Source organism: Carettochelys insculpta, chromosome 32, assembly GCF_033958435.1.
Source record: "Carettochelys insculpta isolate YL-2023 chromosome 32, ASM3395843v1, whole genome shotgun sequence".
NCBI classification, from domain to species: Eukaryota; Metazoa; Chordata; order Testudines; family Carettochelyidae; genus Carettochelys; species Carettochelys insculpta.
In genome coordinates, this window is record NC_134168.1 from 9,507,797 (window position 1) to 9,530,886 (window position 23,090).

At 52.8% G+C, this 23,090-nt stretch overlaps 1 long non-coding RNA gene across 1 annotated transcript; it reads left to right on the forward strand.

Moving 5' to 3' along the window:
• Window positions 1-9,242: 9,242 nt before the first annotated feature.
• Window positions 9,243-19,591, forward strand: LOC142004778 (uncharacterized). The gene is made up of 3 exons (XR_012643033.1): window positions 9,243-9,291; window positions 15,990-16,196; window positions 19,493-19,591. It is a non-coding gene; the product is annotated as an uncharacterized LOC142004778 (long non-coding RNA).
• The last annotated feature ends 3,499 nt before the right edge of the window (window positions 19,592-23,090 follow it).

The following is a 23,090-nucleotide window of genomic DNA, read 5'->3' on the forward strand; positions in this document are numbered from 1 at the left end:
TCTGGGGGTGGTGGTCATTGAACCCCCACCCCAGGACTATACATCCTCTGTCCTGCAGTAGATGCAGTTCTCTTGAGATTTTCTTCCTGTGAGGCTCCTTCCAAAGCATTCACCACTGCAGAACCAGTGCAGAGTGCCTGAATTACTTTTGGGGGGACTCATCCAGGGTCCTGGGTCAGTACCGCTAGCAAGCACATGTTGAGTGATTTGCTAAGTGGGAAATAATTGTGTTTGTCTGTGAGGGAGTTACTGTTTGTATCATGGGTAATCCATCAGGTTTGTTGGGCCTTGGCTCATGGGTGGCAGCCTCAGCTGATGCCTGAGTGGAAGCCCTGGAGCAGATATTGGAAAACCTAGCCCATGCTATGGAGAGCTTCAATTGTAAGCTAAGATTATTTCCTGGGGAAGAGGAGTGTGAACTCTGGCTAGAACACACCTCTGAAATGCTAGAGCAATGGGCTTTACCAGACAGAGAGAAGTGAAGATGTTTAATAGAGAGTCTCAGGGGCGCAGCATTAGATGTTGTGACAAGGTAAAACTGGGAGGGGATAAGAACAAGAGGGAAGAGCAGAGCAGGCAAACAAGCAGGGGAAGAGCACCTATTGGAAAGGAGGGCAGGTGGGTGGGCACAGCCTGCCCACAGCTAAAAGACCCTTCTCAGGATGAGGAGGGGCCCACTAAAAGAACCACGGCCCCAAATGAACACAGGGGACAACAAAAGAGAAACCAGGGCAGGGGGGTGAGGGCCAAAGGTTCAAATGAGGGAACCAGAGGGGGACACTGAGCAGAGAACACTGGACAGTACCCACCGCTCCTCAAAGGTGTCCAGGGAGTCGGTGGATGCCACCCAGAAGAACTCTGCTCGGATTCGTGACCAAAGGGAGGAACAGAAGTAGACCCCACAGTCACAGGTCACCCCCTCTTCCAACCTCCTCTCCCTGGTTTTGTAGATGGCCACTTTGGCCATGGCCAGGAGGAGGCTGATGAGGAGGTCCTGCGACTTCGTGGGGCCACGGATGGGATGTGACAGGATGAGGAGGTGTGGGGAAAAGTGAAGCCAGAACCTCAAGAGGAGATTCTGGAGGAGCCAGAAGAGGGGCTGCAGCCTGGCACACTCAATGTAGATGTGCGCCAGGTTCTCCCTCATGCCGCAGAATGTGCAGGTGTCCTGGAGGGGGGTGAACCACGCCAGGTACATGCCTGTGCTCACCGCTTCATGGAGGATCATCCAGCTGATGTCCCCAGCAGGCTGCGGAACCAAGGTGGAATAGAGGCTGGCCCACCAGGGCTCCCCACCCTCCGACAGTGATAGGAGGTCCCACCATTTGTGGATGGGGCAGGACACAAGGGTGGGGAAGTGGAGCGTGTGAAGCATGAGCATGTACAGAAGATGTCTGGGCATGGTTCGGAAGGGGACCAGCTGCAAGGTATGCAGCTGGCTGGGATCATGAGGGGGACAGGCAGGGTCATGAAGCCGGGGGCCCACGGAGAGGTCCAGAGGGCTAGGAATGAGAGGGGGGCGGGGCGCACCCTCTCGCAGGACCCAGCTGAGGTAGATATGAGCAGTGGGTGGCCTGGCGGCCTTCACCTCCTCGAGTACGCACCGGGGAGAGGGTAGGGTGGAGAGCCCCATGCGCCGGGCGAGCGCCAGGGCTCCCATCCAATCCCCCCGGTCGTAGTCCAGGAGGTCTCCAACCTTGGTAATTCCACCTAGGACCAACCTGCGGTGCACCGCAGGAGACTCCGCCACCTGCACACGAAGGTAATGGTTGTGTAGCAGGGGGTCCGCGAGGAGGTCTTCCCCCTCGGCGGCCCCTAAGGACCTGGAGGCTGCAAGCAGCTGCCAGGGGCGGAGGAGGTCCTGGTAGAAGGCCAGCAGCTCCGAGAGACCTCGTGGATGGTCTATCAAGGACAGATAAAGGAGCTGCCGGTCGTATCGGAGCCCTTGGTAACGGCGGAGGAAAGCATGCACCAGCATGCTCCACGCCAGACTATCTGCACTGTTGGTGTTAAGAAGTTCCTGCAGGGCCCGGAGGCAGAAGACATGGACCTGAGTGCACAAGCAAGTCAGGACCTGCCCTCCCTCCTCCGGGGGGAAGATGGAGAACCCCTGCAGAGACCCAGTGAAGTCCTGGTCAGAAGAACTTCAGAACTAACTTCTGGAGCTGGGCCAGAAACTCCGGGGGTGGGACCAGGGTGTTGAGATGGTGCCAGAGCATGGACAGGATCAGCTGGTTAAGCACCAGTGCCCTCCCGCGCAGGGAGAGACACTGGAGCAATACTGTACACCTCCGCATCCGCTCAACTGCCCTGCTCGTTAAACCTTGCCAGTTTTCAGGCAGAGAGGGAGGCGTGGCGGATAAAAAGACGCCAAGATACAGCAGCGGACCTGTGCTTCACCAGATGGCCTGAAGTGCGGGTGGGAGGCGGCCCGCCTGCCATCCAGCCCCGACCACCTGGCCACAGCTCTTGACCCAATTGACCTGGGCGGAGGAGGCTGCCGAGTAAACAGTTTGGCAGACCTCCAGCCGAGCCAGGTCTCCCGGGTCCTGAACCATGAGGAGCATGTCGTCGGCGTACGCTGACAGGACCAGCCGCAGCCTCGGCTATGGAAGCAGCATCCCCATCAACCTTCGGCGAAGGAGACGGAGGAAGGGCTCGACAGCCAGGGCGTAGAGCTGTCCTCAAAGCGGGCAGCCTTGTCATACTCCCCGTCCGAAGCTGACCGGCGCGGTCAGGGTCCAGTTGAGCTTGACCATGCACTCTGAGACAGTGTACAGCACCCGGAGAAACCCGACGAAGCGGGGCCCGAAGCTAAAGGCCCACAGGGTGCCCAGAAGATACCCATGGTCCACCCTGTCGAACGCCTTCTCTTTGTCCAAAGACAGGAGGCTGAATGACAGGCCATCCCTACACCCAAGCTCAAGGAGATCCCAGACCAAATACAGATTATGGAGGATGGTACAGCCCAGGACGGTGTAGGTCTGGCTGGGGTGGACCATGTCCTGCAGCATGGACCCTAAGCGGTGGGAGATGGCTTTAGCGATGATCTTGTAGTCCGTTCTGAGGAGCGAGATGGGACACCAGTTCCTAAGTTCGCGGGAGTCCCCCTTCTTGGCCAGCAGGGTGAGGACAGCTCACCTGCACGATCGGGAGAGGACCCCGCTTTGAAGGACTCAGCCCAGACGCTGAACAGGTCTGGGCCAAGGACATCCTAGAACACGCGGTAAAACTCCATGGTCAGCCCGTCCATGCCCGGGGATTTATTGGTGGGCATCAGATGGAGGGCTTCTGAGAGCTCAGCTAGAGCGAGAGGAAGCTCCAGCCGGTCCCGGTCTCCCGCGTTGACCGAGGGGAGTTGGTTCCAAAGCACCCTGAAGGTGTCGGCATCAGTTGGATCGGGGGAGAAAAGGGTGGCGTAGAAGGCACGGGCCCTCTCATGCATCTCCACCAGATGTGTAAGAGGGGTGCCATCCTCTGCAAGAAGGCAGAGTATATGTTTCTTGGCACCCCTCTTTTTCTCCAGGGCGTAGAAGAAGAGGGAGCCACAGTCCATCTCCCAAAGGAGTTGGATTCACGACCTCACCAAGGCCCCCTGTGCCCAAAGGGTGTTGAGGGCCCTGAGCTCGTCCCTCTTCTCCCGGTACATGCCACAGAGGGATGGATCTCCAAGGCTGGCAGCTAGACGCCTCTCCAGCTCAAGAACCTCCTGCTCCAGCTGCCCTATCAACGCATCCAGCCGCCGGCTGGCCCCCCAGGTATAGTCGCGGCAAAAGAACCGCGTACGCACCTTTCCCAGATCCCACCACCACCGTGCCGAGGGAAAGGCGTGCCGTTGCCCATGCCAGGCCAGCCAGAACTCCCGGAAGGACACCACAAAGCCCATGTCCTCCAGCAGGCTGCTGTTGAAGTGCCAGTAGGCCGAACCCCGCTTCCCCGGTGAAAGGGAAGCTTTTACGACCACCAGATGGTGGTCCGAGAAGGGGGCCGGCCATACACTAGAGGAGTGGGCCTGAGAGAGATGTTGACGGGTAATATAAATGTGGTCCACCCCAGAGTGTACAGATTTATGGTCCACCACCCAGACATAGGTGAAGACGGTGTCCTCGTCTGGGTGGTGGCTGCGCCAGACGTCCATCAGGGAGCGATGGTTAATGAGCTCCCTAAGGACATCTGCAGCGGCCTGGCACTGCTCAGTCCCCGTGCGGTCCCGTTCCTCGAGGATGCAATTGAAATCCCCACCGAGGACCAGGCACTCGCAAGGATCAATAGTGTCAAGGAAGGCCGCCGCCTGCCAGAAGAAGGGTGTTCTCTCCGGCGGGAGTGACAGGGCATAGCCATTAACTAAGTGGAGGGGCAGCCCCTCCACCCACACCCAGAGATACAGCAGGCGGCCCGGCACGACCTCGACGTTCCCCAGCACCTTGGGCTGCAGGTCTGGGGAGAACAAGGTCACCACCCTGGCCTGATGGGCCGAGAGACGACTAAAGTAGACCCCGTTTCCCCACTCCAGCCACCGACTGGCTTCGGCGGCTGGAGTAGTGTGGGTCTCCTGCAAGAAGGTGACTGAGTACCGCCCCCCCAGAGGAAGGAGAGCACTCAGCACCTGTGGAGACCCGACCCGCAGCCCCTGCCATTTAGAGTGGCAAAGATGATCAGCACCATTTGGAGGGCCGGGGAGGATCCTCACTGGACGGAGCACAGACGGTCCCTGTGGGGCCACGCAGCAAACCGTGACCAACCCCGAAAGCAATTAGGGCGTCACAGAAGCTGTGGGCCCATTGGTAGGCTGTGGCATCCCTCTTCCCGGTCCCCTTCCCCTCCTTCAGAAGTGCCCTCACGGACTCTAAGATGGAGGGGAAGTCACCCTACTGCTGGAGGGCGAGATCAACCTTTTTCTTGGAGCCATGAACGTCCTCCAAGAACTGGGGCATCTCGCCCACCAGCACTTGGGGTGCCGAGGCCTCGGGGTCCTGAGTACCCGTTGGCCTCATGTTCTTCTGGGCCCCACGGCTGGAGAAGAGATCGAGGCGGGGACTTGGGTTTAATTTTGGGAGGCATGGGAGCAGCAGAGGGAGAGCAGACCCAGAAGTTCTGGGAGAGGGCGATGCAAGGGGGGCCTCCTGAGGAGTCACAGCCTTGGGGGCAGTTATCAATAGGCAGGGGTCTGGGGGAGGGGTGGGGAGAGGAAGAGAAGGGGCAGGGAGGATGGAGATTGTAAGGGGAGGGGGAGGGTCGTGGGCGTGGAGGGGGCGGGGGAGGAAGAGGAGGGAGTGGGGGAAGAGGAGGAAGGGGAGGGTCTGGACGGGGTAAAATTGCAGGGTCTGGAGCAGGACATTGATTGGAGGAAGGAGTAGGGGTAGGAGCGGGGGGGGCTAAGGTGGGAGTGGGGGTGGGGATGTGAATGGAAGGGGTCTCGGGAGGGGGTCTTCCTCAGGTGGTGGGAGAGGAGGAGGGGTTAAGGACAAGGTGCCAGCACACTCAGCGGCAGACACCAACAAGGTAGAGGGGTGTGTGTCACGGTTTTCGGCTTCAGGAGGGGAAGTGGGGTACAGGGAGAACACTAATTCCTCCGGGGCGTCCAGGGGCTGGCTGACTCCCGCTGGGAGGTCATCCCTGGTTGGCAGGGGTCACACCCTGCGATGTCCCAGAGCAAGGGGGAGTGGCAGTTGGGGGGGTCGCTGGTGGGTAGGGAAAAGGGAAGTGAGGGGAGTGGTGGGGAGTGAATGGATGGCCCATGGGCCTCCATTAGTAGGCCATCTGCATCCAGGACCGCCAGGGTAAGGCCCAGGGCATTGACCTCCCGCAAGAGGAGGGTGAGGCCAAGGCTCATCTCCTCCAGGTGTTCCACAGCAACAGTCTGGGTATTGGCCAGAGGGATGTCGGAGGAGGGTGAGGGCACAGAGAGGGCTGTCCCTGCCTCTTTGGGCTCAGGCTCCGGGGCAGAGGGGGTGGCGTCTCTTGTTGCCGCTGCGGCGGCCTCAGTTACCCCCAGCGGGTGGTCAGCAGCCGGGGGTTCAGCGGGTGGATCAGGGCTAGTGGCTCTCTTGAGTGCCTTGCGTGGCACATGCACCCCATCCTCCGACGGGGTGGAGTGCCGGGCGCGCGCACTCCTTTTTTTTCCACTTCCCCCCCGCCACCAGCAGCCCGAAAAGGCAGGCTGGGCGGTAGAGGAGGAAGGGCCAGGGGACAGAGAGAACTAGGAGGGAGGGAGGGAAAGAGAGGACAGGGCGGCAAGGGAAGGGGGTGACCCGCCCTGGGGTGGGCCCTGTCCTGGTCCTGCCAACGGCCCTGCCTCCCTCTCCTCTGCAGGCCCGGCTCTTGTGCCCTCTCAAGCACCAGCACCCGCTTCTTCTTGTCCCTCACCATGTAGTCGGGTGTCCTCTGACACCTGAGTGGCAATGGATCCGTCTGGGGCGGGAGGAGGAGAGTCGGTCCCAGGGCCCGTCACGGTTGGGGCACCACTGGTCTCATGGCTGATGCCCCCTGGGTTGGAGGAGGTCCCGGGCTCCTCTTTGTGCCGGGCCAGGGGGCAATCCCTCCGGACATGCCCCGCCGCCCGGTACACGAAGCACTGGGCCTCCCCCACCATATAAAAGACCCGGTACTGGACTCCTTGATAAGGCACCAGTATAGTCCCCTCCTCGGCTACCCCGCCCTGTGCTGCTGCCGGCGGCAGTTGGATGCAGGCCTGCCAGCAGAAGGAGAGCACATGCTGTAGCGTGGGGTCTTTGAAGCCTAGTGGGAGGGTACTCAGGACTGACAAGGGCTTGCCCAGGGCAGGAAGGAATGGCAGAAGGATGGAACTGGGGAGGAAGGGTGGGACAGAAGAGAAGACCACCTGCACACCCAGGTCTTCAAGTGCCTCCAAGGGCACGTGAACACCCGCAACTGCCAGGCCCCTCTCCACCGCCTCCTGGGCAGCGGCCTCCATTGCCAGTAAGAAAACGATATTCCCGAACATGTGGGAGGCCGCCACCATGGCCGCAGGCCCCACCACCCATGCCAATGCCCGCACGTAGGTCTCCACGTGGGGCGACACAGCCACCAAGAGGCAGCGGACTCTGTGCCTCCTGGTGAGCGTGGGGAACGGGCTGCGACCGTCGGGGATGGTATTCCTGGCGGAGGCGGAAGGAGCAGGGTCCGAGGCGGCAGTCAGCACCTGGGTGTAGAACCTGGGGGGCCGAGGAGTCGGAGCCCCCAGGATTGGTGGAAGGAACCGGGGGGGGGAAGAAGGGGGAGCTGCATCAGATGAATTAGCAGCTGGGGTTACAGTCCCCACCACGGGAGATTTTGCCTTCTGGGTGGGGCTCCTGCCTATTTTGGTCCCCTGGCCCTTCCTGTCCTTTCGGGGGGGTGACATCGGGACAGGGTCACTGGAGGACGCTGCTGCGGGTGTGGCAGGAGCCCCGGAGCCTGCGCCCTCAGCCGCCATGATGGTAACAATCCCGGCAGCCCTGGACGAGTGGGCCACCGTTTCAGGGGTGGGAGGAGTAGCAGTGGAGGGGAGGGGGAGGGGGCATCACTGGATGACCCACCCAGTGGGCACGGAGGCCATGGTGGCAGCTGTAAGAGGGAGGGAGTTTGTTGAGGGTGAGAACGTTTAAGGGAGAGCTGGGGGAGGGGGAGAAGAGAGGAGAAGGGAAGGAGTAGCTGCCCCTCCCCCCCGGCTGGGCTGAGGACCTGGTCAGGTGGGGGAAGGGCAGGGGAAGGGAGAGAGGGAAGTGAGACAGGGAAAGGGGAGCACAGAAATGGCCACAACTCCCAGCACTAGATGGTGAAGATGGCTCCTGTTTCTGCACTGGGACGTGGGGGGGATTCAAAATATGTGTGTGGGGTGGGTGAGTGAGGGGGGGGGCTCAGGTGCCTAACAAAGCAAAAGGGGGGAGCGGCAAAGCTGACCAAGGGAGGGGCCTTAAAGGGAGGGATGTGCCCACGGGCACCTGAGGGGTCGGCCCACAACAGCTGCTGCAGAGCCTCACAGAAAGCAGGGGGAGGAGGAAGGGGCAGCTGGTTGGGGGGGGCCCAGATGGGGAGGGCCCCGGCGGCAGGTGGAGTTGAGGAGGGCAATAAGGGAGGCAGTGGCTGCAGGGGTGGGGCAGGGACCGAGCCCTAACACCCCACCCTGGCTATGCAGCCACCCCTCTGGAGCCCTGGTGGAGAGGGGCCCCACCCAAACTCACTGCTCCCCAAGCTGCTCCACAGGAGGCTGTGGAGGGGAGCCCAACCGCCTCTTTAAGAAAGCCCCTTACCACCTCCGAAGCAGTGAGGGTGCAGCAGCTGGCAGATGAAAGCGTGGACCGAAACAGGGGCCAGCAGTCTCCCTACAAAGGATGGAAAGGGGGGGCCCTCCTGCCAAGGGGCAGGGGGCAAAAGTCCCCCACACTCCAGCCACCCAGCAGCTCCTGAGAAAACTAGCTGGAAAGGGTGGGGGAGTGGGGGGAGGCAGCAGCAGCCTGCCTGCCGGGGCAGGAGAGAAGCTGGCCGAAGAAAGGGGGGGGTCCCCAAGAAGACAGCCCCACAGGGGCTACCCACCCCCAGCACTGCACCTCCCGACCATTGGGGCGTGGGGGTTCCCAAGGCAGCCTGCAGGAACCTTCCAGGAGACCTGCAGGGTGTGAGCAGCTGGGGAGGAGGCTGCCCTGGGAGAACTGGGCCACCTGGTCCTATTTCAGCTTTTCAAAGAAGCCTTGTCCTGGAGGCAGGGGGAGGGGAGGAGAGGAGAGAAACACAACACAGCAGAACAAGGAGTTTTCCAGAGGCAGCAGGAGGAGGAGAGCAATGCTCATCCACAAGGGGCTAAAGTGCTGCCCAGGAGGCCCTGGGATAGTGGGAAAGGCTAAGTGGGCTCAACACACAGGAGCAGCCAAGCCAGAAGGAAGAACAGGCTCCTGCTGCTGCTGCTGCTGCTGCTCCTGCCACGGCCACTACCTGGAGAAGGTACAGGTGGGAGGACTGGTCTGGGGAAGTGACCCAGGGAAGAGCTGCAGTGCTCATAACAAGGGGGACCCTCCCCACCTGCCACCAGCCACACAGGACCCCTGGGTCAGAACTGGGAACGAGCGGGGAGGGCCCATGTGATGATCATGAGGGTTAGCCAGCAGCCTGGGAGTAAAAGGGTTAACCTCCTTAGCCAGGTGGGGTTGGCCTATAGGAATGTGGGTAAGAATTGAATTTTGGCTCCTCCCTCTTCTGTTCTCTGCTTTCTTTTCTTCTTCTTTCCAGCCATGAGGGAGAGAGACACAGAATATCTCCCTCCAAGAACAGGCCCTCCAGTCTTCTGTCAGTGGGGTAAAGTTTAGATAGATCCATAAGGCTTGATTGTTTTATGGTTTGGGAAGAGGGGTCTGATGTCTGGGCCCTTCTTAGAAATGTTCTTTTACTTTCTTTGTAACTTTGGAATCTAGTCATGAGGTTTGCAACACAAATACTGTTGTCAAAATAAAAGTTCTCTCTTTTTCTTTTTATTAACTTGGTATTGGTTAATGTTTTCGTCCTGGTTTTTACTTTTGGGGCTGAGATTACCCAAGTCGTCTCTCCCTGGTTTCCTTATTATTACTTGGGTGGTGGCAGCCAATTTTATCCCCAAAATCTAAGGTTTGTAGGGTTTTTGGGGAAAGTTTATACCAAACCCTGGTAGATGAGGTTTTGGTGGTACTTTTGCTGGCCCCCACTTGTGCATTTATCTTGCTAGAGTGGGGAAGGAGCCATGACATGGTGGCAGTGGTGTTGAGAACCCAGGATTTTTAAAAGGACAGAAGTTTTTCTTTTGTGCTGCAAGATGTGCAATTTTTTTCTTTCCTTTTATCCCCTTTGTTTTTGCTCTTTTGTTCTTGTGCTGCCTCAGGGTGGGGCAGACAGAAGGTTAACTTTTATCCAGACACAGACAATCCCAAAGAGTTTGTATTTTTTTCCTAGCTTTCAGGACAACTGGATGGTTAAGCTAGAAGAGGGCAGGGAAGGAGCCCAGTAAATGCTTTTGTGATTAGGCAAAGTAGCCCAAGAGAAACCAACCCTTCCTAAACAACACCCTGAGGTGGAAGCAGCCTCAGAGCAAGGCAAGATGTCCAGCTCCAGGGACGATTCACACCCTGGAGAGGTGAAACTGGAGCATGTTCTGATGAGTCCAAGGGGAAGTGACCTTGAGGAGGCAGGAGGGGCTGGCAGCTCCCCTACTTCCCCCTCCCCAGCTCTGTCTATGTGGGATTATGCCTTAGGCCAGACTCTAACTGACAAAGAGATGGAGTTCCTCATGCAGATGGAGGACAGACGTGCACAAGTAAAGCTGGCCGAGGTAGCCGCAGAGACGAGGAGCGCGGAACTAGAGGCCCAAGTTGCACTGGAAAAAGCAAAGCGGGCGGATGTTTCAGGTACTCCACCCAACAACCCCATCACCATTCTGCCCCCCAGGAGACTCCCCGTGTACCAAGTAGGGGATGATGTTGAGGACTTTTTCTTCAACTTTGAGAGGGCCTGCCATGGGTACAACATTCCTCCTTGTCAGTACATGATGGACTTAAGATCACGAATCACTGGTCCTCCACTAGTGGTGGCAGCTGACCTGCCAGGGGACATGGCGAAAGATTATGAACTGTTTAAGCAAGAGGCCAGACTCAGGATGGGACTCACTCCTGAACAGGCCCGGTGTCGCTTCAGGGCCTCCAAGTGGACCCCAACCATACCCTTCCCCAAACATGCCAGTCGTGGACTAAAAAAACTGGGAAACATGGCTCTCTGGAGAGAGAGCCCACACCTGGGAAGAAATATCTCTCCTGATGCAGAGGGAACACTTCCTTGAGGGGATTCCGGGAGAAATTAGAGGATACATCCTGGATGGAAAACCGAAAAACCGAAGAGAGGCAGGAATACTCAGTGCCCAATGGATTGAGCTGAGGGGGAAAAGCAGCCAGGAGAGCAGTCCGAGAGGGACCTTCAACAACCGGGGACCATCCAGACCCCCAGTTTGCAGGAAAGAGCCCGACACACCTCCAGCAAGACTCTGGGGTTCCCCCGTCCCTCCATTCCATCCCCTGGGAACCTTCCCCGCTCCAGTGGTGCACCCATGGTGCGATGATTTAAATGGAATGAAATGGGGCATGTCAAGGCCAGCTGTCCCAAGAGTACCAATAGGCTGCAGCTCATCACTCTGGTGTTGCCTCCAGAAGCCTCAGGCCCCGATGTCTCACACATCCCCCCAGAGCAGCGGGAGACTGTGAGTGTGGGAGGGTGGGGGATTGTTGTATGGAGGGACACCGGAGCACAGGTTTCAGTGATCCACCAATCTCTAGTGGACCCCAAGGCCATAGACCCACAGACTCTGGTCACCATTCAACCCTTCAAGGATAACCCCTTTGACCTCCCTACTTCCTAGTTACCCGTGCAGTACAAGGGCTGGTCAGGGACTTGGACTTTTGCAGTCCATGATGACTACGCTGTTCCTATGCTGCTGGGGGAAGATTTAGCCAACCACGTGAACCAGGTTAAGAGGGTGGGAGTGGTCACACGAAGCAAGGCTAACCAGACCTCCACACCTAAAACCTCTCCTGAGCCCAACAGGGATCAGGCTGTATACCCAGACACCCTGGACCCTGCAGTGATGGTGCCTGAACTCAGAGCAGTAGCTGCAAACACGGCCTGTGACCCAGTTCCTGAGCCCCAGGCCAGGTTGGCTCCAGACCCAGAGGGGGTGGCACAGCCAGTGCCAGGGTCAGAGTTGGTCACGGGGGACACCATGGAGTCGGCGGTGACAGCTGAAGCTACAATGCTCCCCCATACCCCGGAAGAAAGTGATCCCTCCTCTGTACAGGTGCCCTCTGCTCCTACATTGCCTCTTGTGGGACCTGATCTGACATCTGCACCTCTCAGAGACCAGTTCCAGGCAGAACAAGAAGCAGATGAGACCCTCCAAGGATCTTGGACGGTGGCCAGAAATGACCCACTGCTTCTCAGCCCTTCGAACAGAACCAGGTTTGTGGTAGAAAGAGGACTTTTAAACCGGGAGTCCCTTTCCCATGGGCACCAAGAGGACTGGCATCCTCAGAGACAGTTGGTGGTCCCTACTAAGTACCAGGAAAAGCTCTGAAGCTTAGCCCATGATCATCCTAGTGGCCATGCTGGGGTGAGCCGAACGAAAGCCCGGTTGAGAAGGTCTATCCTATTCTATTGGGAGGGGATGGGCCAGGAGGCCACTAGCTATGTCCGTACTTCCAAGATGTGCCAGTAGGTGGGGAAGCCCCGAGACTGGATCAAGGCACCTCTCCAACCCCTCCCCATCATAGAGGTCCCATTCCAATGGGTAGCTGTGGATATTACGGATCCATTCCAGAAGAAAGCCCCCAGAGGGAAACAGTTCATATTGACCCTAGTGGACTTTGCCACCCGATGGCTGGAAGCCGTGGCCCTAGGCAGCATGACAGCTAGGAACATGGCCCAGGCACTGACAGATATCTTTGCCAGGGTAGGTGGGCCCTCAGAGATCCTCACTGATTCTGGGACCAATTCCGTGGCAGGGCAATGAAACACCTCTGGGAAGCTTTTAACCAGCTCAAGATGGCTCTGATGTCTGAGCCTGTGCTGAGGACCCCAGACTATGATATGCCTTTTGTTGTTACCACAGATGCTTCTGAGTGGGGAGTAGGAGCAATTCTGATGCAGGAAGGACCAGATCAACAACTTCACCCTCTTCTATTTCTCAGCAAAAGATTGTCTGAAACAGAAAGCCACTGGTCTGTCTCAGAGAAAGAGAGCTATGTGATTGTATATGCGCTAGTTAAGCTAAGACCATATGTTTGGGGACGGTGCTTCCATCTTCAGATTGACCATTTTGTTCTTCAATGGCTTCGTTCAATCAAAAGAACCAAAAAGAAACTCCTTCGGTGGAGTTTGGCACTCCAAAACTTTGACCTTGACGTCCAGCACATTTCCGGAGTCTCAAATGAGGCAGCTGACGCCCTCTCCCGAAAGGAATTTCTGGACTCAATTACAAGGACGTTCTTTATATCTGTGTTGGTACTCCACAAATGTGGAAACATTTTGTTGTTTCTCATGTAGTTGCTAAGAATGTAGAGTGTGCATGTGCTTGTTTTCTATGCCTTATGTCAGACCTCCAGGTAGAAATCACAGCCAGTGTGGCCAGAGGCTTGCAGACACTTCTCAGGACAATTCTTCTTTAACATATGTATGTCTCAGAAGACAATTAATTACTCAATTGTCTGAACAAACTGTATAAAGAGTCCTGATCAAGACAAAAAGCAGTCAAGTAGCACTTTAAAGACTAGCAAAATAGTTTATTAGGTGAGCTTTCGTGGGACAGACCCACTTCTTCAGACCATATCCAGACCAGAAGAGACTCAATATTTAAGATACAGACAACCAAAAACAGTAAGCAAGGAGGACAAATCAGAAAAAGATAATCAAGCTGAGCAAATCAGAGGGTGGAGGGGTGGTGGTGGGGGAAGATCAAGAATTTGATTGAGTTAAGTATGCAGACAAGCCCCTAGAGTGACTCAGAAAGTTCACATCCTGATTTAAACCATGTGTTAATGTTCCGAATTTGAATATAAATGTCAATTCGTCCGCTTCCCTTTCTACGAAGGAGCGATAATTTCTTTTCAATAACACACATACCTTGAGGTCATTGACAGAATGGCCCATTCCATTAAAATATCGACTAAGTGGTTTGTGGATCTGGAGTGTTTTAATGTCTGTTTTGTGTCCATTGACCCTTTGTCTAAGGGAGTTAGAAGTCTGTCCAACATACAAAGCATCTGGACGTTGTTGACACATGATGGCATATATGATGTTAGTAGAGGAGCATGAGAAAGTGCCAGTGATTCTGTGAGTAACCTGGTTAGGTCCAGTGATGGTGTTTCCAGAGAAGATATGTGGACAACGGTGGCAGCGGGCTTTGTTGCAGGGAAAGGTTCCAGGACTGGTGTTCCTGGGGTATAGACTATGGCTGTTAGTAAGGATCTTCGTGAGGTTGGGAGGTTGTCTGTAGGAAAGAACAGGCATGTCACCCAGGGCCTTCTGGAGTCTAGCATCCTGATTAAGATTAGGTTGTAGGGCTTTAAGAATTCGTTGCAGTGGTCTGAGTTGGGGGCTGTAAGTGCTGAGCAGTGGTGTTCTGTTCTTGGCTTTTTTGGGCTGATCTTGGAGTAGCTGGTTTCTGGGTATGCGTCTGGCCCTGTCAATTGGTTTTTTACTTCTCCTGGTGGGTAATTCAGGTTTATGAATATTTGGTCAAGTTCTTGTAGTTTTTGGTGTCTGTCAGTTGGATCAGAGCAAATGCCATTATACCTAAGAGCTTGACTGTAAAGAATGGATCTAGTCACGTGTGCAGGATGGAAACTGGAAGGGTGTAGCTAAGTATAGCGATCGGTAGGTTTTCGGTACAGTGTGGTACTGATCAGGCCATCCTTGATTAGTACTGTAGTGTCCAGGAAATGTATCTCTTGCATGTTGTAATCGAGGCATAAGTTGATGATGGGGTGTAAATTGTTAAAGTCTCTGTGGAATTCTTCTGGAGCCTCTGTCCCATGGGTCCAAATCAAAAAGATGTCATCAATGTATCTTAAGTAGAGGAGTGGTAATAGGGGACGAGAGCTGAGGAATCGTTGTTCCAGGTGAGCCATAAATATATGAGCATGTGGTGGGGCCATGCGGGTGCCCATAGCAGTTCCACTAATCTGGAAGTCTAAATTGTCCCCAAAACAGCAATGATTGTGTGTGAGAAGAAAGTAACAGAGGTCAGACACCAGATTGTTTGTGGTGGCATCAGAAATGGTGTTCCTGATTGCTTGTAATCCATCTTTATGTGGAATATAAGTGTAGAGAGCCTCTGCATGCATTGTGGTAAGGATGGCGTTATCAGGAACTTTTCTGATGTTTTGTAATTTCCTCAGGAAGTCAGTGGTATCTTGGATATAGCTGGGAGCGTTGGTGGCATAGAGTTTGAGGAGGGAGTCCATGTAACTGGATAGTCCGGTGGTAAGGGTGCCAATACCTGAAATGTTCGGGCGTCCAGGGTTTCCAGGTTTGTGGATTTTGGGAAGTAAATAGAATAATCCAGGCTGCAGCTCAGATGGTGTGTTTTGAGTTAATGAGGTCCCGAGTAGCAGCAGGAAGTTCCTTCAGTAGTTGCTGTAATTTCCTTTAGAATTCCAAAGTGGGATCAGTGCAGAGAGGTCTGTAAAATGTGGTGTTGGAGAGTTGTCTGGCTGCCTCCTGTTCATAGTCTGACTTCTTCAGGATGACAATAGCACCCCCTTTGTCAGCTGGTTTGATTATGATGTCTTGGTTCTTTTTGAGACTCTGGACAGCATAGCGTTCAGCATAGTTGAGATTGTTTCTCCTTTGGCATTGTTTTTGTATAATGTCAGACTGAGCACGGTTGCGGAAGCAGTGTATGGAGAAGTCCAGACTTTCACTACCACCCTCAGGGGGAGTCCACGTAGAGTTCTTCTTCTTTTGTTGTTGGTAGGGGGGATCGAGAGAGTCAGACTGTTGTTGCTAGGTGTGCTGGAAAAATTCCTTGAGACGGAGGCAGCGAAAGAAGGCTTCAAGGTCCCCACAGAATTGTATTAAGTTCGTGGGGGAAGTAGGGCAGAAGGAAAGACCCCGGGATAAGAGAGACTCCTCTGTGGGGGCTGAGTTGGTAGTTTGAGAGGTTAACAACGTTGTTGGTTGAGCTACTGTTATTGTGGTTGAAGTATCCTGAGGAATGAAGTAATGAAGAAAATTTATTCTGTCTTCTTTTTTGTAGCTAGAGGAAGTGTGTTTTATAGATATCTTGTCTGGCACTGGAAAAGTTTCGTACTGTGGGGTCTTGTGTGGATGCCTGTTCATTGATGATAATTTCAAGTTCAGAGAGAAAGAGTCCTGAGAACTGATTCTCAGGGCTCCCACTTCTTCGGAAGCTGGCAGCCTGCGTGCATGCAAAAACAGTTGCCTTTTAGGTCTCACTCTTGCCTCGCTGCTTTGACCTCCAGCCTCGTACCTTTGTGGGACACTGTACCCCAGTGGAAAGTGGCTTCCTCGATAACTGGCGTTGTGAGCACGATCGCTTGGAAATCCAGCTGGAGAGGTCGACGATGAGGAACAGGATCGGGCCACAGCATGCATTTGAAGAGGAAGGGATCCATTTAAAATCTCCTTTTTCCTCTCCCAGTTCTCGTCCCCGACTGAACCAGCTGGCGGTAAGAGTCATCTTTAGTTCCTAAATTTTCTCCAGGAGGCTTGAGAGAGATTTAAAACGTTGGGAAAAGCTAACATAAGGTATTGGGTTGGTGCTGACTGACTGGTGGCGAGTCCAAGCGCATGGTTTTGAGTGAGTGAAGTCCGGAACAGAACCGCAGCTGCACTGGCACTGTCAGTGCTACTGAACAGCTGCTGAAAGCAAGGGAGGTTTCTCCCCAGCACGTAAGAAGTGTGAGTGAAGCTGACAGTCTGTCTGGATTCCCACACTATCCTTGGAGAGGGTTGTGTTGCTGGACGCCTGTGCTGCTCTTTGAGAGGGTAGCGCTGCTGGGCTACTGTGCTGTCCTCGGATGGGTGGGAATCCAAGTGATCCATGATACTGTGCTATCATGGGTGGGAATGCTCCCTCGAGATGGTCTCCAACTGAGGGGAAAGGCATCTCATAGCCTGGGACTCCCTAGTCTCAGATGATCAGAACTTACAGTGAGCTAGGGAAATTGCCAGCAGGTTTGAAACTTAGGAGACAAGAAATTGATGAACATTTGGAATGACTATGCTTACGGGAATGCCTGGAAACAGTGGCCACTAGAGGGCATTTTTGATTTGGAAAAGCTTACCTATCTTAGAGGTTTCCTCAAGGAAACACATCCTAACCAGATGGAATGTTGGTACCTCTGGGAGGATGTGGCAGAAAAGAACCACCACCAAAGCATAACGGCGAGCCAGAAAGACTTTATTGAAAAGCTGCAGAAACAATTGGGTATTCTAAGGAAACAGCCCGATTCCCCAGAATCACCGTCTGTGCCCCCCACTCTACTCAGCAATGGCACAATTCTATCCTCAGTTGCCTGAGAGTAAGGCGACCCCAGCCCCAGTCCCTGACCTGCCAGAGGACCTTCTGGATCTGTGGACAGCTGTTTACCGCCACCCCTGCCTCCCACACATCCACCGCCTCCACCAGATCAGGCTTCTTCTGCACAAATAAGCCAGACACTGTCTAATCAATCAGAGCAGGCCCCATCTCTGCGCCAGAGAGAAGCACCCTTCACCCCACTTGAACCGGGACATCCTGATATGATTTATGAACCCATTAAGCCCCTAAGGGAACATACTCTTCAGGACTTGATTCCTAGCTTTTACCTTGAGTTGCTTAGAGCTGGCTGGAAGCCAACCGGAATTTGCACGGACACAAACATTGTTATCATTGCGAAGGGTGCTCACCCATTTGAAGTCTCCTTTCAGCGACGCTGCTTCCCAACTTTATGTAAGAACTCACAAGAGTCACCAGCCATTAATATTTCTGATGAGGGAAACTCATCACAAGTCATAGAGGCTCCCCTTAGAATGTTTCCAGGGGCTTCAGGAGAGGCTCCACAGCGGATCCACATCCCATGGGCTGCTGCTGACATTTTAAACTTGAAGAGCTTTTTGCTTCCTGTCCAAGACGACCCCCAAGGATTCCGTGAGGAAGTACAAAGGCTTATTAACATTTATAACCCCGCTCATCGGGACATGGACTGGCTCTTAAGAGGTAATCTGCCTCCACATGATTATGCAGCTTTAATTCGGCAAGCTCAGTTAGCAGCCCCACCTCATGAGGGTGCTCAACGGCCAAATGATCCTCTCCCTGGTCCCCCCCCAACTAATGATAATGAGCAAAATGATTTGAACAATGACTTGAAGGGATTCCTTAATGCAATTATAGAGGTTGTCCCAGTGCGGCAGGACTGGTCAAAAATACAAGCTGTTAAGCAAAAGCCAGATGAACCTCCTGTCTCATACATTGAACGCCTCCTGTGTGCCTTTCGAAAATTCTCCCAAATTGACCCAGAAGTGGAAGGTAATCGTCCCATTATTATTGCAGTTGTAGTGGACAATCTCCTCCCTGAAATCAGAGACAGGATTAAAAATAACGTTGTAGGCTCGAGAGAGCACACAATCCTTCACATTCAGGGGGCAGCAATACAGTTTTGGGAAAGCTTGCAAGCTGACAAAGCAAAGAAAAAGGACTTAGAAACAACTCTAATGGCCTAGCAGATCTGCAGAAAAAGCAGAACCCTAACCAGCGCCCAACTTATGCACCGCTGTCACCTAGAAGTTGAAACTTTATTCCATTTTCTGGCCAACTGAACTTTCCCCAACAACAACAGCAACGCTCACTAGCTCAGCCCCAGGGACCCCTAAGAACTGGGCAGTGTCATTAATGCAGCAAAAATGGCCACTGGAAAAATAAATGCCACAAATGCCAGCAGGACATGGCACTACAAAATCGGGGTCTCTTACAACACCAGAGACAGCTCAATCCTGCTGCTGCTCCCTGGCCTGATCCTCCGAGCAGCCAAGATCTGCTTCCACAGACTATCCCCACGTGTTAGCCGCTTGGGAAAGGACCAACATTATGCCTGTAATTATTAACAGTGCCGTGTGGTCCTCACATTACCCCTTCGGACTTCCCCACAAGTTCCTGAACCTTTTATCTCAATACCTGTGAACGGACATCCCCACACATTTTTCCTTGACACTGGAGCTACCCTTTCTACTTTTAGACCATCTGAAACCTCCCGCCAAAAAGCTTCTTCTCTGATGAATGTTGTGGGAATAGGAGGTCAGCGTATTCCCCCTCCAGTCTCAGAAACCACACCTGTGACTCCTGGGCCCTTGTCAGCTGAACATTCTTTCCTGTTCTCTCCCTGTTCTCCTGCAAACCTTATGGGACGTGACTTGTTGTGTAAATTGGGAGCAAAGCTCTATTGTAGAGAGGAAGGGATATTTGTTGACATTCTTCCCTATCAGACTCCAGCTTTGATGGCATTACTACTCTCATCGGAATCTCAGATATCCTAGAGACATTGTGGACGGCCGACACAAATGAAGTTGGGTTGCTTGCCTCTGCAACACCAGTCCAAATAACACACAAACACAACATGCCTTTCCCAAGGGTACTCCAGGATCCGTTGTTGAGGGAGGCAGAAGAGGGCGTTAAGCCTGTAATCTCTTCCCTCCTTGAACAAGGGATACGTGTTTACACAACCTCACCATGTAATAAACCTATACTCCCTGTGAAAAAGGAGGGAAAATTTGATAACCAGCGTAAACAAGTCCATAGGTTTGTGCAAGACCTGAGAGCCATCAACAAGTTTGTAATCCCAGGTTTCCAGTAGTACCTAACCCTGCTACTATTCTTACCTCTGTTCCAGCCACATCTAAATGGTTCTCTGTAACAGACTTATGTTTTGCCTTCTTCTCTCTTCCAGTGCATAAGGATTCCCAATTCCTCTTTGCCTTTTCTTTTCAGGGTCATCAGTTAACCTGGACACGTCTTCCCCAAGATTACTGTGAAAGCCCTACTTTGTTTTCTCAGTTCCTGAAAGCTGACCTTGATTCCATATCTCTCTCCTGTGGATCTGAACTGGTTCAATATGTTGATGATGTGTTGATTGCCAGTGAGACTGAGGAAGGATGTAAAACTGATACTCTGCATGTGTTAAAATGGCGAGCTGAAAGGGGTCACAAGGCCTCCAAAGCCAAATTGCAATTTGTAAAACAACAGGTTCAGTACTTGGGACATTTACTTTCAGGAGATGGCCACCACTTAACACCTGAGCGGACCTCACAAGTACTCTCCGTTCCTCGCCCATTAACCAAACGTCAGGTCCCCAAATTCATGGGTGCTTCAGGATATTGCAGATGGTGGCAGGGGGAATGTTATATTCTGTTCTCATAGAAACATTGTTTTGTAAATGAATGCCTACTGATGTTCCCATGAAGTTCAATATTGTATTCAGCATTGTTAGTGAATCCTCCTTCATATTCTCATGAAATTCAGCATTGTTTTCTTGATGGAATGCTGTTCATGTTCTATACGACTGAATAACTCTACCTCCCTGTAACTTACCTTCTGTTAATAATCTATAGGAACTTTACCTCCTGCTCCATAGGGAATTACCAAGCGGAATGTCATATGAGCAGTAGGAATTCAGTTTGAGCTGGAGGAGTGGATAAGGGAATTATGAGAAGCTCTCCCCTGGTTTGTTGGGAGGGAGGTGAACAAAGGAGGAGAGGAGGTATAAGTATTGCTCACTTCTTGTTGTACGATGGGCAGGCTTTGTGGAATATATCCCCCTGCACGCTATTTTGGAATACCAAATAAAGTACTTAGGTTAATCTCTTCCACTCTCGGTGTGTTATTGGGCCAGTGTTGCACACCGGGCACGAACTGCCACTGTGCCACCTCGAGGAAGAGGCAACACAGACAATGGATTCCTAATTTCTCTGGACTCACCAGACCCCTTACTGTGCTACTCTTAGAGTCAGCACCTGATCTTGCGAACTGGTCTCCGGATTGTGAATCTGCTTTGCTTTCCCTTAAAACCCTTCTCTCGCAGCCCCCAGCTCTTGATTTACCCGACTATACTAAACCCTTCACCCTATTTTTGTCATGAGCAGGACAGAATCACAGCAGAAGTTCTCTGTCAACACTCTGGGTCCACACCCTGCCCCGTAGCTTATTTTTCAGCAACCCTGGACACAGTAGCCCGTGGATTTCCACCCTGCCTGTGAGCAGTTGCAGCTGCTGCTGAATTACTTGAACAAGCTCAACCTATCACATTAGGCCGAGCTGGCTTTTATATTCAAATTCGGCACATTAACACATGGTTTAAATCGTGATGGGAACATTCTGAGTCACTATAGGGGCTTGTCTGCATATTTGGCTCAATCTAATTCTTGACCTTCCCCCCCACCCCTCCACTCTCTGATTTGCTCACCTTGATTATCTTTTTCTGATTTGTCCTTCTTGCTTACTGTTTTTGGTTCTCTGTGCCTTCAATATTGAGTCTGTACTGGTCTGGATATTGTCGGGGAAGCCACTTTTCCCTGGGGTACAGAGTTCCCCAAAGGTCCGAGGCTGGAGGTCAAAGCAGTGAGGCAAGAGAGAGATCCAAAAGGAAAGTTTATTTGCATATCTGCAGGCTGCCAGCTTCCAGAGAAGTGGGAGCACTGAGAATCAGTTTTCAGGCCTTTTTATACAGTTTGTTGAGACACTTTGGTAGTTTATTGTCTTCTTTAACATAGCAAAGTCTCAGCCAACTTCTCCTGAGATCTGTCTGCAAACACCAGCTCTGCTGACTTCAGTTTACCCATCAAAGGTACATGATGACCAAAACAAAGGAGTCTTTAGCGTAAATTGTCTCTAAGCGACAAGGTAAGAACTTCAAAGAGGTGCAGATGACCCCCTAATTTCCTCTCACAGAGTGGGGTCTGGTTATTGTGGAAAAGTAAAATTTTAACCCCTACAGCAGTTTTTCTTTTTCCTTTTTCCCCCACAAATCCCCCCTTTGATACTCCACAGGAGTATCACTCTAATTCTATTTTGGACAATATTAGGTATTATTCTTCTGCTAAGATACTTAACCCATCTTATTATAGTATCTTAAAGCTTTAAAATAGAAAGGATAGTAATAGCACAGTAATCAGTAAGCAAATAGCACAACAGCCTCCTTAGTAAAGCTCAGTCATTTAGTATTGTTTGCCTGTGCAAGCACTCTTCGAGATTTCGTAGTCTTTTAATTCACTCAATACTGCAGGAAGTCTCCTTTTTATGAAAGTTACAGGGTGTTAGGATTACCTGCAGTTCTTTGGTGGCACAGTTCTACTTCTCAGTTTGTATCTTAAAGCTCCCAGTGGGGGCCTGTCTGGTAGCAGTCTGGCTTGGGAGTTTGCCTCCTCGGTCTGCTGAACCTTGTCCTCAGGTGATTCCTCCAGGGAGGGGTCCTGGGTGACGGGGTCAATCAGCTGTGCCGGCTTTACAGTTCGGTGTACATGACTTGCGTGGATCCACAAGGGACGCTCCTTTACCTTTACTGCTGTGTGGGTGACAAGCAGTACTTGGAACGGTCCTTCCCATCAGGCTGAGAGGCAGTTCTTTCTGCGATGTTCCTTCACAAGCACGTAGTCACCTGGTCGGATGTTGTGGCACAGTACATCAGTAGGTACTGGGAGGGCTTCTTTCACCTGCAAATGTAAGCTGGAAGCAAGCTTAGTTAGTTGGATAACAAATTCGGTTAAAGAGTCAAACTCCTCACTTAAACTTTTTACAACTCTAGGGGGTGATAGTCTTTGGCTGACTCATGGCAGTGGGACTATTTCATGGGGTGTGAGGTTGTGTTTTCTATTAGGTGTATTTCTAAGATGCATTAGCACTAAGGGTAGGGCTTCTGGCCACTTCAGTCCGGTGTCAGCACAGATCTTCCCTAACCGCCGTTTTATGTCAAGGTTCCTTCTTTCTGTGTGGCCGCTGGCCTGTGGGTGGTATGGGGTATGGAACTGCTGAGAGACATTTAAAGCCTTGCACATAGCAGTCATAAGGGACGCAGTGAAGTGGCTCCCTTGGTCAGAATCAATTCGTAAGGGCACGCCAAATCTGGGAATGATCTCAGTCAACAACTTCTTAGCTACAGTCACAGCATCTGCTTTTCTGCAAGGGAAACACTCAATCCAGCCACTAAACAAACACACTATAACAAGGCAATACTGATACATCATACATTTCAGAAGTTCAATAAAGTCTACTTGCAAATACTGAAATGGTCCTTCTGGCCATGGAGTGGCGCTTGGAGCTGTAGTTTCTCCTCCTGCAACATTAAACTGCTTACAAGTCATACATGAATTAGATATCCTTGCAGCTTCTGTGTGCACGCCTGGGACATACTATTGTTTTAGGATCTGTGAGGCCACCCCCCTTTTGCTCATGTGTGTCATCTGGTGAGACACCTGAGCAAGCTGTTGTGTAAGAGATCTCGGGGCGACCGGGCGACCGTCAGGTGCAACCATGATCCCTGCTGGGGATTAGGAGCAGCCTGCTTCCTCCCAGAGATTTTTCTCTGCAGGTGGAG